The sequence below is a fragment of the Lucilia sericata genome, unplaced genomic scaffold (assembly GCF_015586225.1).
Source record: "Lucilia sericata isolate MDLA Ls3-8-SP2 unplaced genomic scaffold, ASM1558622v1 Contig000599F_arrow, whole genome shotgun sequence".
NCBI lineage: Eukaryota > Metazoa > Arthropoda > Insecta > Diptera > Calliphoridae > Lucilia > Lucilia sericata.
The window spans coordinates 246876-266205 of NW_023994606.1; the positions used below are offsets into that span (position 1 = coordinate 246876).

The 19330-nt window shown below is 31.7% G+C and overlaps 1 long non-coding RNA gene across 1 annotated transcript; it reads left to right on the forward strand.

The window, feature by feature from the left end:
- The first annotated feature begins 838 nt into the window (after positions 1 to 838).
- On the forward strand, positions 839 to 19324 carry LOC119606547. Its single transcript, XR_005231652.1, has 3 exons — positions 839 to 1083; positions 1368 to 1472; positions 19000 to 19324. It is a non-coding gene; the product is annotated as an uncharacterized LOC119606547 (long non-coding RNA).
- The last annotated feature ends 6 nt before the right edge of the window (positions 19325 to 19330 follow it).

A 19330-nucleotide genomic window follows, 5' to 3' on the forward strand; every position in this document is an offset into this window, starting at 1 on the left:
CCTCCCGATTTGGGCTTTTTATGCCATAATTACGTCAAATATAAGTTTTATATAAGTATAAATGATACTGCTCATTTTCGTAATGATCGGCCCTAGCCCCCATACAAACAAAAATGTCTTAAACGTCAAAAATTTACTTGTAACCATTTGTATCGCAATGAAACTCAACATAACCAACTGTTATTTAAAGATATATCCTTTTCTCAAATTTAATGAGCATCGGCCCATATTTGACCTATACTCCTATATAAAGCCTCATTTAGAAAATTTGTTTTTTATCAATAAATTGCTTACTTTGGAATTAAGGTAAAATTCATCATAAAAGTTCCTTTATGAAAAATAAAAATTTTTTAAATGGTGTAGGGTATTATATGGTCGGCCATGCCCGACTATATTTTCCTACTTGTTTTATTTTGTTTCCAAATTGTAATTTTTCCCAGATTTCTAGATAAAGAGTGAAAAAATTGATCTCTGGCAATACATTTTTCTACAAACATATTGTTCATTTACTACAAAACTAACATAACTCTAAATTCGAATTTGAGCCAATTCTAGAGTGACAACTATTTTGGGTCATGGAGTTATTCTTAGTGAAAAACATCAAATCTTACACTTTTTATTATAAAGGCGATAAAAAACATATTAAACTTTTCAAATCCGAAAAATTTGTTTAAAAGAAATTAAAGAACTGATGAATTTTCAATCAAACTTTCAAAGCCGTTTTTTACGAATCAATATTTTTTTAGTTATACCAGTCTTGCAATAAATAAGCGATTACTGGTATTGAAAATATAAACAATTGTGCTCAGTTAAAAATGAAAATTGAACAAAAAACAACAGGTTGTTTTATTCATAACAGGTTTGAGCTTGTCATGCTAAGCATGATGATGTGAGAGAAGTGAGACAGACCACTGTAGAGGCGAAGGCAAAGAAGACAAAAAGAAAACAGACAGAGAAATAACAAAATAAACAAAAAATATCAATTTAGTTAGATACGGTTTCTTAAACAGTGAGGGTGAAGAATTTTAAAAATAAAATACAAATTAAAAAAAAATATAAAATAAATAAAAGAAATACAACAACGTAAATAAAACCACAAGAAAATTTAATTAATAAAAAAATCAAAACAAAGGCTTTAATAAGAAAATTAAAAAATTGATAACAATTTAAAACAAAATAATTGCAAAATATTTTTGATTCAAATTTAAAATTCAGTGAAAGTGTTTTTTTGTTTTTGTTAAAAACAAATGTTTTTGTGCATACAAATTTTGTTTAAATGAAGTTCAAATAACCAGTGTTTTTTATTAATTTTTGTTTTTTATAATTTTTTTTTTTTTTCATAAAAAATTTTGTTAAAATTTTTTCAGCTGTTTTATTTTTTTTTTTGAAAGTCATTTATTTGTTAACTTAAAATTAATTGTGTATAAATTAACAATTATTTAGACGGAATTTCCAAACCACAATAAAACAAGGTAAATAATGAATGCCACAGCATTGTTGTTTGATTGTTTATTAAAGTGTTGCCGTTTTTAAATAAAATTTGAAATAAATTTTTGATTTTCTACATCAACGTTCTTATGAATAGCCATTTATCTTTACTAGTTTTTATAAATAAAAATTTAGAAAAAAATAAATTTAATAAAATTTAGAAGAAATATAATATTCTGTACACAAAATTTATCTATAGCAGCAACTCTGCTCTTGTGTGCATGTTCAACTTGATCAGCTTTCTGGTTTATATTTACATAATAGCGTAAACAAATCTCTTCTCTTAATTCTACGTAAGCGGATCTTTAATTATAAACATTCTTTTTAACATGCATTTCTCTCTATGTATTTCTAGTCGTGTAATTTATTCAAATATGTACGTTGTGGTTGTTTTATTTTTGAAAAAAAAAGATAAACCGGCTTTTCTTAAAACAGTGTTTAGAAAAGCAATTAATTTCAAGTAAAATAGTAAGAAGAATATACTAGAGCTCAGAGCAGACAAACGAAATGCCTAGACTATCGACAACGCTATAAACGACTAGACTAAGGACTGAACAATAGACCAGAATATGGAAACGAGACTGTAAACAAGACCTTAAACTAGACTATAGACTAGACTACAGGCTGGCCTAGAATATAGGCTAGACTATAAACTATACTATAAACTAGACTATAGAATATACTAAAGACAAGACTATAAACTAGACTGAAGACTAGGTTATGGAGTAGGATATAGACCAGAAGACTATAGACAGAGTAGACTGTAGACTTAAATACAGAACAGACCATAGATTAAACTATATAATAGACTACAGACTAAACTATAGACTAAACTATAGACTAAACTATAGACTAGACTATACCTAGACTATAGACTAGACTATAGACTAGACTATAGACTAGACTATAGACTATAGACTAGACTATAGACTAGACTATAGACTAGACTATAGACTAGACTATAGACTAGACTATAGACTAGACTATAGACTAGACTATAGACTAGACTATAGACTAGACTATAGACTAGACTATAGACTAGACTATAGACTAGACTATAGACTAGACTATAGACTAGACTATAGACTAGACTATAGACTAGGCTATAGACTAGACTAGACTATAGACTAGAGAATAGACTAGACTATAGACTACACTATAGACTAGACAATAGACTAGACTATAGACTAGGCTATAGACTAGACTAGACTATAGACTAGACTATAGACTAGACTATAGACTAGACTATAGACTAGACTATAGACTAGACTAGACTATAGACTAGACTATAGACTAGACTATAGACTAGACTATAGACTAGACTATAGACTAGACTATAGACTAGACTATAGACTTAACTATAGACTAGACTATAGACTAGACTATAGACTTGACTATAGACTAGACTATAGACTAGACTATAGACTAGACTATAGACTAAACTATAGACTAGACTATAGACTAGACTATAGACTAGACTATAGACTAGACTATAGACTAGACTATAGACTAGACTAAAGACTAGTCTATAGACTAGACTGTAGACTAGACTATAGACTAGACTAGACTAGACTAGACTATAGACTAGACTATAGACTAGACTATAGACTAGACTATAGACTAGACTATAGACTAGACTATAGACTAGACTATAGACTAGACTATAGACTAGACTATAGACTAGACTATAGACTAGACTATAGACTAGACTATAGACTAGACTATAGACTAGACTATAGACTAGACTATAGACTAGACTATAGACTAGACTATAGACTAGACTATAGACTAGACTATAGACTAGACTATAGACTAGACTATAGACTAGACTATAGACTAGACTATAGACTAGACTAGACTAGACTAGACTATAGACTAGACTATAGACTAGACTATAGACTAGACTATAGACTAGACTATAGACTAGACTATAGACTAGACTATAGACTAGACTATAGACTAGACTATAGACTAGACTATAGACTAGACTATAGACTAGACTATAGACTAGACTATAGACTAGACTATAGACTAGACTATAGACTAGACTATAGACTAGACTATAGACTAGACTATAGACTAACTATAGACTAGACTATAGACTAGACTATAGACTAGACTATAGACTAGACTATAGACTAGACTATAGACTAGACTATAGACTAGACTATAGACTAGACTATAGACTAGACTATAGACTAGATAGACTCTAGACAGACTATAGACTAGACTATAGATAGACTATAGGACTATACTATAGACTAGACTATAGACTAGACTTATAGACTAGATATAGAATGACATAGACTAGGACTATAAAGTATAGACTAGATAGACTAGATATAGACTAAGATTACTAGACCAGATATAGCTAGAGTATATACTAGATATAGCCTAGCATTTTGATCTGCAGTTGATAGTAATATTATTTTCGATATTGCAGTTCGACTTAGTTTAATATCATTTGGCGCTAAATGCTCAATATAGACAATTTCTCAATCAGTTTTTTATTAAATCAAAATTTTTAAATTAATTACATTATGATAGCTATAATCTTGTATATTATCGCTTATTTAACCTATTATAGTAAGCATAATTTTGATTGTTACGTGTTAAAAACAGTTAAGCTGCCAATATATCAAACACACCTACAGTGTGCAATACTTGTTTACATTTTGTTGTTTTCGATAAGATTAAATATTTACGTATAAGGAATTTGATAATATATCTTAAGTATAATCAACGAAATCTTAAAATAAATTTTTGTTTAAAAAAAGCCAAAAGAAAAAGTAATGGAGAGAAATTTAAAAACAGAAATCTAAAAGCTTTTACTGATTATACAGTAGAGATCATAAAATGATGAACTGAATAGTTTTGTTTGAGACTTTATTTTAAACTTATCTAAATATATATGTATAATCTTCTCTACCAAAAAAATATTTAATGCATTTCTTTTTTGTTAATTTTGCATAAGAAATCTTTACTTTAAAGCTTTAATGTTCTTAAAAGCTTTTTAAGTTTTGTTTTGCTTGCAAAACTTTTGGGATTATGTTGTTGACTTTTGACTCGTTTAAAAGTCATCATCACACAAACATATGTATGTAGTTTTTTAAACATTTGCACACATAGATAGATACAGCACTTAAGCTCAATTAATTCTAAACACTCATACACGCAAAGAATTTCTAATGCAGACACACTGATATATGTATAGGAATGTATACCCGGCAGTGTTAGGTACTAGTTTCGTATCCACCTGCAAAGTTTTCGACTGCTGAAATTTAAGGGTTTTGACGAGGTAGAACAAATTTTCACTAATCGTTCAGACTGTGATGATCGATGCACGAGAGTCCTCGCAGCTTTGAAAAAGTTATTTTTTTTTAGCATAAGATTAGAAAAAATCATACAAATTTTGTTAAGTTGTCAAAATGCTACCTTTAGAGTTGCAGGGTAATGTAAGCGTAAAGATTGCATGTGTGCTTCCATGGCATTGTTAAGTAACCGTTTATAACCTTTCGAGATTATCAAAAGAAAACTGCATCTTTTATAATATAGAGAAGAAGAGAGTATTTTATAATTCTTCTTAGATAGATGATGCGGAAAGAATCTTGATGATATTAATTGTGATGCTTTAAGTTTAAGGAGAAAAAGGAAAAGAAGCTAACATTGAAAAGTAATGAGTTAGAAAGCTAAAACAAACTGGTTTCCACTACCTCTTCATTAGCATTTTAAGTCGCTCGCTTACAAATAACCACTTAGATAACTACTTACATATTGGGAGTTAAAAAGCTATTTTGTTTCACACACAAACAAATTGCTCACACTAGGTCTCTTGCTTTCCAGTTAATTTTTTCTATCGTTTTATTAAAACTATTAAATACAAGATAAAAAAGTTATAAACATTTTTAGACATGATTTTTTTATAGCTCAATTTAAATTATAGTTGCCAAACAATTATTCAAGTTTTCGTTATGAATTTTATTTCTCTAACAAAATCTTATAACTTTTGTTTTATAATCTTTAAGATTTAATTACTATTTGCTACGTTTTATTGCTCTAACTCTAAAAATAAAAGTAATATTTTTAATATTTATCATTTTAAGTTATGTTGTCGTTAAAATAATGCTATGAAATGTTTTTACTTTTGGTGAAATTTATGTGATAAGTCAATAATTTGTTAGATAAATGTAATTAAATATGAAATAATAAAAAGAAAACAACAAGCTGTCTACAAAACTATTCAGCATGACTATTTAAAAACAAGACATCTACACAATTAATTACTTTGAAAGTAGAGAGTAGGATACCGAGATAAAGTTTCTATTATTTAGGGACATTAAGATGAGGGACATTAAGATGATGTAAGTTAATTGCAAAATAATAAAAAGCAGCACAATACTAAAAATAAGGATGATCTAAAAGGAATTAGACACTCCATACAACTTTCGTGCTGGGTCTCTAAACTGAATTAAAATTTTCAAAATTTTGTAAGTTTCCTATCAGACACTTTTTTGCCATAAAACCTAATTGCCATGATAGAATTTTAATCGAAAAACGTCGAAATTAGTTTTTTATTGCTTTAAAAATGCGATATATAAGTAATTATTCAGAATGTAATTCTAAACTACTAAAAATATTTATAAATATTTCCATTAAAATTGACTGAATTCGTTACAACAATTATTACATACCAATATCATATTTCTAATTTGAAAACAAGCCGAATAACAATACCCTACATCGAATACTAAAACCCTTTTAAATTCCAAATATTGTAAGACATTTTCGAGTCATATGACCTTGGAAAGGGTCCTAATGTGGGGGACCTGCCCACAGAATTTTAAATTGTGTATTTCAATCTAGTTCAGTTCTAGTTCAGTTCTAGTTCAGTTCTAGTTCAGTTCTAGTTCAGTTCTAGTTCAGTTCTAGTTCAGTTCTAGTTCAGTTCTAGTTCAGTTCTAGTTCAGTTCTGGTTCAGTTCTAGTTCAGTTCTAGTTCAGTTCTAGTTCAGTTCTAGTTCAGTTCTAGTTAAGTTCTAGTTCAGTTCTAGTTCAGTTCTAGTTCAGTTTTCTAGTTCAGTTCTAGTTCAGTTCTAGTTCAGTTCTAGTTCAGTTCTAGTTCAGTTCTAGTTCAGTTCTAGTTCAGTTCTAGTTCAGTTCTAGTTCAGTTCTAGTTCAGTTCTAGTTCAGTTCTAGTTCAGTTCTAGTTCAGTTCTAGTTCAGTTCTAGTTCAGTTCTAGTTCAGTTCTAGTTCAGTTTAGTTTTCTAGTTCAGTTCAGTTCTAGTTCAGTTCTAGTTCAGTTCTAGTTCAGTTCTAGTTCAGTTCTAGTTCAGTTCTAGTTCAGTTCTAGTTCAGTTCTAGTTCAGTTCTAGTTCAGTTCTAGTTCAGTTCTAGTTCAGTTCTAGTTCAGTTCTAGTTCAGTTCTAGTTCAGTTCTAGTTCAGTTCTAGTTCAGTTCTAGTTCAGTTCTAGTTCAGTTCTAGTTCAGTTCTAGTTCAGTTCTAGTTCAGTTCTAGTTCAGTTCTAGTTCAGTTCTAGTTCAGTTCTAGTTCAGTTCTAGTTCAGTTCTAGTTCAGAGTTCAGTTCAGTTCTAGTTCAGTTTCAGTTCAGTTCTAGTTCAGTTCTAGTTCAGTTCTAGTTCAGTTCTAGTTCAGTTCTAGTTCAGTTCTAGTTCAGTTCTAGTTCAGTTTTCAGTTCTAGTTCAGTTCTAGTTCAGTTCTAGTTCAGTTCTAGTTCAGTTCTAGTTCAGTTCTAGTTCAGTTCTAGTTCAGTTCTAGTTCAGTTCTAGTTCAGTTCTAGTTCAGTTCTAGTTCAGTTCTAGTTCAGTTCTAGTTCAGTTCTAGTTCAGTTCTAGTTCAGTTCTAGTTCAGTTCTAGTTCAGTTCTACAGTTCTAGTTCAGTTCTAGTTCAGTTCTAGTTCAGTTCTAGTTCAGTTCTAGTTCAGTTCTAGTTCAGTTCTAGTTCAGTTCTAGTTCAGTCAGTTCTAGTTCAGTTCTAGTTCAGTTCTAGTTCAGTTCTAGTTCAGTTCTAGTTCAGTTCTAGTTCAGTTTCTAGTTCAGTTCTAGTTCAGTTCTAGTTCAGTTCTAGTTCAGTTCTAGTTCAGTTCTAGTTCAGTTCTAGTTCAGTTCTAGTTCAGTTCTAGTTCAGTTCTAGTTCAGTTCTAGTTCAGTTCTAGTTCAGTTCTAGTCAGTTCTAGTTCAAGTTCTAGTTCAGTTCTAGTTCAGTTCTAGTTCAGTTCTAGTTCAGTTCTAGTTCAGTTCTAGTTCAGTTCTAGTTCAGTTCTAGTTCAGTTCTAGTCAGTTCTAGTTCAGTTCTAGTTCAGTTCTAGTTCAGTTCTAGTTCAGTTCTAGTTCAGGTTCTAGTTCAGTTCTAGTTCAGTTCTAGTTCAGTTCTAGTTCAGTTTCTAGTTCATTTCTAGTTCAGTTCTAGTTCAGTTCTAGTTCAGTTCTAGTTCAGTTCTAGTTCAGTTCTAGTTCAGTTCTAGTTCAGTTCTAGTTCAGTTTCTAGTTCAGTTCTAGTTCAGTTCTAGTTCAGTTCTAGTTCAGTTCTAGTTCAGTTCTAGTTCAGTTCTAGGTATTCTAGTCAGTTCTAGTTCAGTTCTAGTTCAGTTCCTAGTTCAGTTCTAGTTCCAGTTCTAGTGTCAGTTCTAGTTCAGTTCTAGTTCAGTCTAGTTCAGTTCTAGTTCAGTTCTAGTTCAGTTCTAGTTCAGTTCTAGTTCAGTTCTAGTTCAGTTCTAGTTCAGTTCTAGTTCAGTTCTAGTTCAGTTCTAGTTCAGTTCTAGTTTCAGTTCTAGTTCAGTTCTAGTTCAGTTCTAGTTCAGTTTCTAGTTTCAGTTCTAGTTCAGTTCTAGTTCAGTTCTAGTTCAGTTCTAGTTCAGTTCTAGTTCAGTTTCTAGTTCAGTTCTAGTTCAGTTCTAGTTCAGTTCTAGTTCAGTTCTAGTTCAGTTCTAGTTCAGTTCTAGTTCAGTTCTAGTTCAGTTCTAGTTCAGTTCTAGTTCAGTTCTAGTTCAGTTCTAGTTCAGTTCTAGTTCAGTTCTAGTTCAGTTCTAGTTCAGTTCTAGTTCAGTTCTAGTTCAGTTCTAGTTCAGTTCTAGTTCAGTTCTAGTTTAGTTCTAGTTCAGTTCTAGTTCAGTCTAGTTCAGTTCTAGTTCAGTTCTAGTTCAGTTCTAGTTCAGTTCTAGTTCAGTTCTAGTTCAGTTCTAGTTCAGTTCTAGTTCAGTTCTAGTTCAGTTCTAGATCAGTTCTAGTTCAGTTCTAGTTCAGTTCTAGTTCAGTTCAGTTCTAGTTCAGTTCTAGATAAGTTCTAGTTCAGTTCTAGTTCAGTTCTAGTTCAGTTCAGTTCTAGTTCAGTTCTAGTTCAGTTCTAGTTCAGTTCTAGTTCAGTTCTAGTTCAGTTCTAGTTCAGTTCTAGTTCAGTTCTAGTTCAGTTCTAGTTCAGTTCTAGTTCAGTTCTAGTTCAGTTCTAGTTCAGTTCTAGTTCAGTTCTAGTTCAGTTCTAGTTCAGTTCTAGTTCAGTTCTAGTTCAGTTCTAGTTCAGTTCTAGTTCAGTCAGTTCAGTTCTAGTTCAGTTCTAGTTCAGTTCTAGTTCAGTTCTAGTTCAGTTCTAGTTCAGTTCTAGTTCAGTGCTAGTTCAGTTCTAGTTCAGTTCTAGTTCTAGTTCAGTTCTAGTTCACTTAAATTTTAAAAACAAACAATTTGTATCAAAACATTTCTTCATGTCTTTCAGAAACATTTCCCTTTTACAGATTTGGCCGTCAACACAATACTACCTTTTTATAATTCGTAGCATATTGGAAATACATATTTATATTTTAATATGACGTTGAGGAAAAAATTGCTAACTTAATTGGTATGCATCAAATTTTAATTGAAAACGTGAAAATTACTTAATTGTATTTGTTAATACAATAAAAAGTGTTGTTGAAAATTGCATGCTATTTAATCGGTGCTGTAAAACAAACTCTTTATGTGAATCATACTAATGGGGAATCTTTACTTAGATTTCTTCTAATTATATTCTAGTTAATTAGTTTTTATAAAATTCTATAATAAAATATTACTAATTTAATTGGTTGCTTGTTTATAAAGAATGTATTAGATAATGTTAAATATTTAATATGGTTATTAATAATAATTGTTAGAAGAAATTTAATATATTGTTAAAAATCAAATTATAAAGAAATCAAGTTCAAAATGTTTTCAAGTTTATCAAGAAAAATCTATACAAATTTTAAACCACAAATAAAACAGTTAAAAAACTGATAGTCTTTTAATTAAATTTGACTAATTATTTTAATAATGTAAAGGGTATTGACTTTGAAATGACATATTTACGACTTGAGACTTGCGCGTAATTAATGAAATAAATTTAAAAGCAAAAATTGTTTATTACCAACAATTAAATTCTATTTAAAAAAATGCTACAGGAAAGATAACTAAAACAGAACTAGAACAATTACAATTCGCTCTTCTTTGTATGAATAATTTTATTTGTAAAATTTCCGCAACTTTTGATCTGCTGCATATATTTATTAAAATTTAATACCCTCTATGTACGTAAATTTTGTATGAATTTACATTATTGTACATTACATTATTATACATGGAACAAAAATTTTATATCGAACACTATGTAAAGTTGTTTTTCACTGAAAATAACAATTTAATAACACAGAGTACATAACCAAATTTTTCAAGTAAAATCCAAGTTTTTAATTAAAATAAAAAATTAACACACACATATATTTTTATCCAAAATTGCAACAAATAATTTTAATATAAAAACAATCTCCGCCCATTACTTCAAAAAGGTCAGATTTCAACAATCTCATAAAACAATAATTAGATCAATTTTATATTCATAAATTAAGTAAAGTCATATAAATAAAGTTAGGAGAGGTTTTGAAAAATATATCAGACACATTTATAAAATATTTGCTAGCATAAGTGTAAAACATCTTTAAACTCTTAAATATTAATTGTGCAACCCTTCGATTCAAGAAATTTTATTTTCAGATCACATTCTAATTAAGTTCTAATTAAATACTAGTGCAGTTCTAGTTCAGTTCTGTTCTGTTCTAGTTCTGTTCTAGTTCTGTTCTTTTAGTTCTGTTCTGTTCTGTTCTGTTTAGTTCTGTTCTGTTCTGTTCTGTTCTGTTCTGTTCTGTTCTGTTCTAGTGTTCTGTTCTAGTTCTGTTCTGTTCTAGTTCTGTTCTAGTTCTGATCTAGTTCAGTTCTAGCTCTGTTCTAGCTCTGTTCTAGCTCTGTTCTAGTTCTGTTCTAGTTCTGTTCTAGTTCTGTTCTAGTTCTGCTCTAGTTCTGTTCTAGTTTGTTCTAGTTCTGTTCTAGTTCTGTTTAGTTCTGTTCTAGTTCTGTTCTAGTTCTGTTCTAGTTCTGTTCTAGTTCTGTTCTAGTTCTGTTCTAGTTCTGTTCTAGTTTGTTCTAGTTCTGTTCTAGTTCTGTTCTAGTTCTGTTCTAGTTGTGTTCTAGTTCTGTTCTGTTCTAGTTCTGTTCTGTTCTAGTTCTGTTCTAGTTCTGTTCTAGTTCTGTTCTAGTTCTGTTCTAGTTCTGTTCTAGTTCTGTTCTAGTTCTGTTCTAGTTCTGTTCTAGTTCTGTTCTAGTTCTGTTCTGTTCTAGTTCTTTCTAGTTCTGTTCTAGTTCTGTTCTAGTTCTGTTCTAGTTCTGTTCTAGTTCTGTTCTAGTTCTGTTCTAGTTGTTCTAGTTCTGTTCTAGTTCTGTTCTAGTTCTGTTCTAGTTCTGTTCTAGTTCTGTTCTAGTTCTGTTCTAGTTCTGTTCTAGTTCTGTTCTAGTTCTGTTCTAGTTCTGTTCTAGTTCTGTTCTAGTTCGTTTGTTCTAGTTCTGTTCTAGTTCTGTTCTAGTTCTGTTCTAGTTCTGTTCTAGTTCTGTTCTAGTTCTGTTCTAGTTCTGTTCTAGTTCTGTTCTAGTTCTGTTCTAGTTCTGTTCTAGTTCTGTTCTAGTTCTGTTCTAGTTCTGTTCTAGTTCTGTTCTAGTTCTGTTCTAGTTCTGTTCTAGTTCTGTTCTAGTTCTGTTCTAGTTCTGTTCTAGTTCTGTTCTAGTTCTGTTCTAGTTTCTGTTCTAGTTCTGTTCTAGTTCTGTTCTAGTTCTGTTCTAGTTCTGTTCTAGTTCTGTTCTAGTTCTGTTCTAGTTCTGTTCTAGTTCTGTTCTAGTTCTGTTCTAGTTCTGTTCTAGTTCTGTTTATTTCTAGTTCTGTTCTAGTTCTGTTCTAGTTCTGTTCTAGTTCTGTTCTAGTTCTGTTCTAGTTCTGTTCTAGTTCTGTTCTAGTTCTGTTCTAGTTCTGTTCTAGTTGTCTTTGTTCTAGTTCTGTTCTAGTTCTGTTCTAGTTGTTCTGTTCTAGTTCTGTTCTAGTTCTGTTCTAGTTCTGTTCTAGTTCTGTTCTAGTTCTGTTCTAGTTCTGTTCTAGTTCTGTTCTAGTTCTGTTCTAGTTCTGTTCTAGTTCTGTTCTAGTTCTGTTCTAGTTCTGTTCTAGTTCTGTTCTAGTTCTGTTCTAGTTCTGTTCTAGTTCTGTTCTAGTTTTTGTTCTAGTTCAGTTCTGTTCTGTTCTGTTCTAGTTCTGTTCTAGTTCTGTTCTAGTTCTGTTCTAGTTCTGTTCTAGTTCTGTTCTAGTTCTGTTCTAGTTCTGTTCTAGTTCTGTTCTAGTTCTGTTCTAGTTCTGTTCTAGTTCTGTTCTAGTTCTGTTCTAGTTCTGTTCTAGTTCAGTTCTGTTCTATTCTAGTTCTGTTCTAGTTCAGTTCTGTTCTAGTTCTGTTCTAGTTCTGTTCTAGTTCTGTTCTAGTTCTGTTCTAGTTCTGTTCTAGTTCTGTTCTGTTCTAGTTCTGTTCTAGTTCTGTTCTAGTTCGTTAGTTCAGTTCTTGTTCAGTTCTACTTCAGTTCTAGTTCAGTTCTAGTTCAGTTCTAGTTCAGTTCTAGTTCAGTTCTAGTTCAGTTCTAGTTCAGTTCTAGTTCAGTTCTAGTTCAGTTCTAGTTCAGTTCTAGTTCAGTTCTAGTTCAGTTCTAGTTCAGTTCTAGTTCAGTTCTAGTTCAGTTCTAGTTCAGTTCTAGTTCAGTTCTAGTTCAGTTCTAGTTCAGTTCTAGTTCAGTTCTAGTTCAGTTCTAGTTCAGTTCTAGTTCAGTTCTAGTTCAGTTCTAGTTCAGTTCTAGTTCAGTTCTAGTTCAGTTCTAGTTCAGTTCTAGTTCAGTTCTAGTTCAGTTCTAGTTCAGTTCTAGTTTAGTTCTAGTTCAGTTCTAGTTCAGTTCTAGTTCAGTTCTAGTTCAGTTCTAGTTCAGTTCTAGTTAGTTCTAGTTCAGTTCTAGTTCAGTTCTAGTTCAGTTCTAGTTCAGTTCTAGTTCAGTTCTAGTTCAGTTCTAGTTCTGTTCTAGTTCAGTTCTAGTTCAGTTCTAGTTCAGTTCCAGTTCTGTTCTGTTCTAGTTCTGTTCTAGTTCTGTTCTAGTTCTGTTCTAGTTCTGTTCTAGTTCTGTTCTAGTTCTGTTCTAGTTCTGTTCTAGTCTTTCTAGTTCTGTTCTAGTTCTGTTCTAGTTCTGTTCTAGTTCTGTTCTAGTTCTGTTCTAGTTCTGTTCTAGTTCTGTTCTAGTTCTGTTCTAGTTCTGTTCTAGTTATGTTCTAGTTCTTTTTTCTAGTTCTGTTCTAGTTCTGTTCTAGTTCTGTTCTAGTTCTGTTCTAGTTCTGTTCTAGTTCTGTTCTAGTTCTGTTCTAGTCTGTTCTAGTTCTGTTCTAGTTCTGTTCTAGTTCTGTTCTAGTTCTGTTCTGTTCTGTTCTAGTTCTGTTCTAGTTCTTCTGTTCTAGTTCTGTTCTAGTTCTGTTCTAGTTCTGTTCTAGTTCTGTTCTAGTTCTGTTCTAGTTCTGTTCTAGTTCTGTTCTTAGTTCTGTTCTAGTTCTGTTCTAGTTCTGTTCTAGTTCTGTTCTAGTTCTGTTCTAGTTCTGTTCTAGTTCTGTTCTAGTTCTGTTCTAGTTCGTCTAGTTCTGTTCTAGTTCTGTTCTAGTTCTGTTCTAGTTCTGTTCTAGTTCTGTTCTAGTTCTGTTCTAGTTCTGTTCTAGTTCTGTTCTAGTTCTGTTCTAGTTCTGTTCTAGTTCTGTTCTAGTTCTGTTCTAGTTCTGTTCTAGTTCTGTTCTAGTTCTGTTCTAGTTCTGTTCTAGTTCTGTTCTAGTTCTGTTCTAGTTCTGTTCTGTTCTAGTTCTGTTCTAGTTCTGTTCTAGTTCTGTTCTAGTTCTGTTCTAGTTCTGTTCTTTCTGTTCTAGTTCTGTTCTAGTTCTGTTCTAGTTCTGTTCTAGTTCTGTTCTAGTTCTGTCTAGTTCTAGTTCTGTTCTAGTTCTGTTCTAGTTCTGTTCTAGTTCTGTTCTAGTTGTTCTTAGTTCTGTTCTAGTTCTGTTCTAGTTCTGTTCTAGTTCTGTTCTAGTTCTGTTCTAGTTCTGTTCTAGTTCTGTTCTAGTTCTGTTCTAGTTCTGTTCTAGTTCTGTTCTAGTTCTGTTCTAGTTCTGTTCTAGTTCTGTTCTAGTTCAGTTCTAGTTCTGTTCGTTCTAGTTCTGTTCTAGTTCTGTTCTAGTTCTGTTCTAGTTCTGTTCTAGTTCTGTTCTGTTCTAGTTCTGTTCTAGTTCTGTTCTGTTCTGTTCTAGTTCAGTTCTAGTTCTATTCTAGTTCTGTTCTAGTTCTGTTCTGTTCTAGTTCTGTTCTAGTTCTGTTCTAGTTCTGTTCTAGTTCTGTTCTAGTTCTGTTCTGTTCTAGTTCTGTTCTAGTTCTGTTCTAGTTCAGTTCTAGTTCAGTTCTGTTCAGTTCTAGTTCAGTCTAGCTTCAGTTCTAGTTCAGTTCTAGTTCAGTTCTAGTTCAGTTCTAGTTCAGGTTCTAGTTCAGTTCTAGTTCAGTTCTAGTTCAGTTCTAGTTCAGTTCTAGTTCAGTTCTAGTTCAGTTCTAGTTCAGTTCTAGTTCAGTTCTAGTTCAGTTCTAGTTCAGTTCTAGTTCAGTTCTAGTTCAGTTCTAGTTCAGTTCTAGTTCAGTTCTAGTTCAGTTCTAGTTCAGTTCTAGTTCAGTTCTAGTTCAGTTCTAGTTCAGTTCTAGTTCAGTTCTAGTTCAGTCTAGTTCAGTTCTAGTTCAGTTTCTAGTTCAGTTCTAGTTCAGTTCTAGTTCAGTTCTAGTTCAGTTCTAGTTCAGGTTCTAGTTCAGTTCTAGTTCAGTTCTAGTTCAGTTCTAGTTCAGTTCTAGTTCAGTTCTAGTTCAGTTCTAGTTCAGTTCTAGTTCAGTCTAGTTCAGTTCTAGTTCAGTTCTAGTTCAGTTCTAGTTCAGTTCTAGTTCAGTTCTAGTTCAGTTCTAGTTCAGTTCTAGTTCAGTTCTAGTTCAGTTCTAGTTCAGTTCTAGTTAGTTCTAGTCAGTTCTAGTTCAGTTCTAGTTCGTTCTAGTTCAGTTCTAGTTCAGTTCTAGTTCAGTTCTAGTTCTGTTCTAGTTCAGTTCTAGTTCAGTTCCAGTTCAGTTCTAGTTCTGTTCTAGTTCTGTTCTAGTTCTGTTTCTAGTTCTGTTCTAGTTCTGTTCTAGTTCTGTTCTAGTTCTGTTCTAGTTCTGTTCTAGTTCTGTTCTAGTTCTGTTCTAGTTCTGTTCTAGTTCTGTTCTAGTTCTGTTCTATTTCTGTTCTAGTTCTGTTCAAGTCTGTTCTAGTTCAGTTCTAGTTCAGTTCTAGTTCCGTTCTAGTTCAGTTCTACGATAGTTCAGTTCTAGTTCAGGTTAAATGCGCAAACAATTGCCATGAACATCCCTAATATTCATTAAACAATTTGAATTGGTTTATTTTCGTTTTTTCTTTTTGAAACTTGAGCGTTTTCACATTGCAAAATTTTCTATTCATTCATTTTACAACATTTTGCTCATTTACAGAAAAGTGAAAGATAAAATATAAAAAAAAAATCTGAAAAGTTTTTCCGTTCTTTTTTAATTTTTTCTGCTGTTGCTGTGTTTATCAGTACAACACTCGTATTAAGAGTTTTGAAAAAAAGGCAACGAATGAATAAATGTTTTTCAGTTTCATCTGTTGTTTTTCACAATTTTAGTGGAAATTGTACTTCATTGTATCACTTGTTCTTGTAACTTTTATTTCTGTTTTTAGTCTTTTGTGCTGTTTTCTGTTTCCAGTTTGTCAGATACTTCCTCTGCAGTGATTTCTGTTAAACTTTTATTTATATTTTGAGTTTTTTGCATCGTTTCGCTGCTGGAAAAACGTGGTACATTTGTGTTGTTTTTTTTTTGGACCAAAAGTATGCATGAGTTGTTTGAAGGCAAGTGTAGCAAAAAAGCAACAAATATGTACCAGCAATGAAATACATTCGTTTTGCATGTAATCAAAATAAAGTTAGAACAAAGTTAGAATGAAAAAAAACTATAATTTATATTTTTTAATAAGATTTTCATAAATTTTAAATTTTCTGTCAGAGGGAACTGACAGGGAGTAAAAATTTAATCTGTGTGGAGGAATACTATCAATCAGGGTTTATATTTTCGCTTGTACCAGTAGACTCTAAAATATGCAATAGATGTATAAAATATTCAAAAGTGGTGGTGAATGGGGTGCTTTAGAATGTGAGGGATTGGCCAAATTTTCAGAATTTGAACACAATTAAATAAATTCATGTAATAAATGGGTTGTTTTTTAATATCATATGTATTCATAGGTATGGATATATTTAAATAAGTTACTCTAGTCACAAAGAAAGTGTCCTGCTTTAATTCAATTTCCTTTTAATAACATTTATAAATAATTAAACACTCGACAAAATTAAAAAACTCAATTCAAGAATTTGCTTCATTCTAAACCAAATCTAAACAACCAACTCCCTTAGTACACCCAAGCAAAACTTCATAAGCTGATTTGAAAACAGTTGGAATACAAACCACTAGAGCATTGGTCAAATTTATGCCACACAAGACTCTACTACAACATCAACTTTATTTAGGTAAATCGTTTAGACAGTTGCTACCACAAAACATACGACCAACCTCCTCTATATGCATCCTACAGATAAATGCAATCACTCATTCGTTCGAGTATCTGTGATGTTGTTTATGAGTCTACTGCAACCTTTCAAATATGAAAATCTTTAGATGCTCATGCGGGCAAGCAAGGCCACCTACTATCGTGGACAATGGTTTAGTCATTGTGAGGTTTTTTTTACCAGGACATACATACATATGTACATATTTTTATTTGTTTTTTTTTTTTGGAAGTCATTTGCAATGCAGCTAAAATAAAAACATAGAATTGCAGATCCTTAGAAATAAATAAACTAGAACAAAACTTGAACAGAACTAGAACAGAACTAGAACAGAACTAAAACAGAACTAGAACAGAACTAGAACAGAACTAGAACAGAACTAGAACAGAACTAGAACAGAACTAGAACAGAACTAGAACAGAACTAGAACAGAACTAGAACAGAACTAATACAGAACTAGAACAGAACTAGAGCAGAACTAGAACAGAACTAGAACAGAACTAGAACAGAACTAGAACAGAACTAGAACAGAACTAGAACAGAACTAGAACAGAACTAGAACAGAACTAGAACAGAACTAGAACAGAACTAGAACAGAACTAGAACAGAACTAGAACAGAACTAGAACAGAACTAGAACAGAACTAGAACAGAACTAGAACAGAACTGAACTAGAACTGAACTAGAACTGAACTAGAACTGAACTAGAACTGAACTAGAACTGAACTAGAACTGAACTAGAACTGAACTAGAACTGAACTAGAACTGAACTAGAACTGAACTAGAACTGAACTAGAACTGAACTAGAACTGAACTAGAACTGAACTAGAACTGAACTAGAACTGAACTAGAACTGAACTAGAACTGAACTAGAACTGAACTAGAACTGAACTAGAACTGACTATACTAGAACTAGAACTAGAACAGAACTAGAACAGAACTAGAACAGAACTAGAACAGAACTGAACTAGAACTGAACTAGAAACTGAACTAGAACTGAACTAGAACTGAACTAGAACTGAACTAGAACTGAACTAGAACTGAACTAGAACTGAACTAGAAACTGAACTAGAACTGAACTAGAACTGAACTAGAACTGAACTAGAACTGAACTAGAACTGAACTAGAACTGAACTAGAACTGAACTAGAACTGAACTAGAACTGAACTAGAACTGAACTAGAACTGAACTAGAACTGAACTAGAACTGAACTAGAACTGAACTAGAACTGAACTAGAACTGAACTAGAACTGAACTAGAACTGAACTAGAACTGAACTAGAACTGAACTAGAACTGAACTAGAACTGAACTAGAACTGAACTAGAACTGAACTAGAGCTGAACTAGAACTGAACTAGAACTGAACTAGAACTGAACTAGAACTGAACTAGAACTGAACTAGAACTGAACTAGAACTGAACTAGAACTGAACTAGAACTGAACTAGAACTGAACTAGAACTGAACTAGAACTGAACTAGAACTGAACTAGAACTAACTAGAACTAGACTAGAACTGAACTAGAACTGAACTAGAACTGAACTAGAACTGAACTAGAACTGAACTAGAACTGAACTAGAACTGAACTAGAACTGAACTAGAACTGAACTAGAACTGAACTAGAACTGAACTAGAACTGAACTAGAACTGAACTAGAACTGAACTAGAACTGAACTGAACTGGAACTGAACCCTCTTAAGAAACCGATACTTTATTTTTTTCAAAACTATTTCCTTTTTCAATAGGTTTCTTTCCATACATACACATGCATTATTTAAGTACTTCCATTATGTGTGATTTCATGTTCGCTTTTGTTCACAAGCTGTCTTGAATACACAGGTTTGCACCACACAATAAATAGCCTGCAATTTCCAACTGCAAACCAAATAAAATTCAAAGCAGTTTGTGCAAAACTTTAATAAGAAATGAAGTTAAAACATTAAGTGTTAAATTGAAAAACTAAAATATAAAAGGAATTTCTTAAATAAAAACTAAAAGTCTAAAGAAAAGTTTAATTAATTATTTCATTTGCTAATTCTATGGAGCCATGGAATCTTAATTTTGAGTGAATGAAAATAGTATGAAAGAAAATTTAAAACAACATAGATATTTTAAGCAAATTTAAATTATGACGATACCTCATGTGAGTTTCCCAAAACCTAAACAGTTACTGAATGTGCTGTTTTGATAAATTTTATTGATATTAATATTGGGTTTATTGAAATGACTGAAGATTGCTGATGGCCTTTTATATATATGCCGACTATTGTTCGGTATCAAAATAAGCTGTATATTGTGTGTCAAATTCCAACGATCTACGCGGTAATACAACAAATAAATCACTTGTTTGAAACCCATATGCTTCTCTGGTAAATCTAAAAGCAGCATTACAATATATTAATATACGTTTTCTTTGAACAGTTATAAGTGATTTCTAAACTATTTATATTTTGCTTAATTAACAATAAATATTTTAAACACTCCTCTTTTTAACTTTTTCTCTTTTTAGAATTGCAGACCGTAGCAAAATCTTACAACATAATTTTGAACTAAAAAAAGGAAAACTTTTTCCTTTGCACATGTTTTTTTCATCGTCTACTTCAACGTTCTACATTCATCCAACAAAATGCATATTTTCTAGCAAAGGCATTTTACAATTTCTTTCCGTTATTAAGTTTTAAGCGAATAGACAGAGAAAAACAACTTAGAAAATAGTATTAACTAAACAAAAAAAAGAACAAACTGCCTAATTTGTTTCTTGGAAACAGATTTTTCCTTTTTTGTTTGATTTTTTCTGATTTCTGAATCATCAAAAGGAAAATAAAGGAAAAGAACGAGAC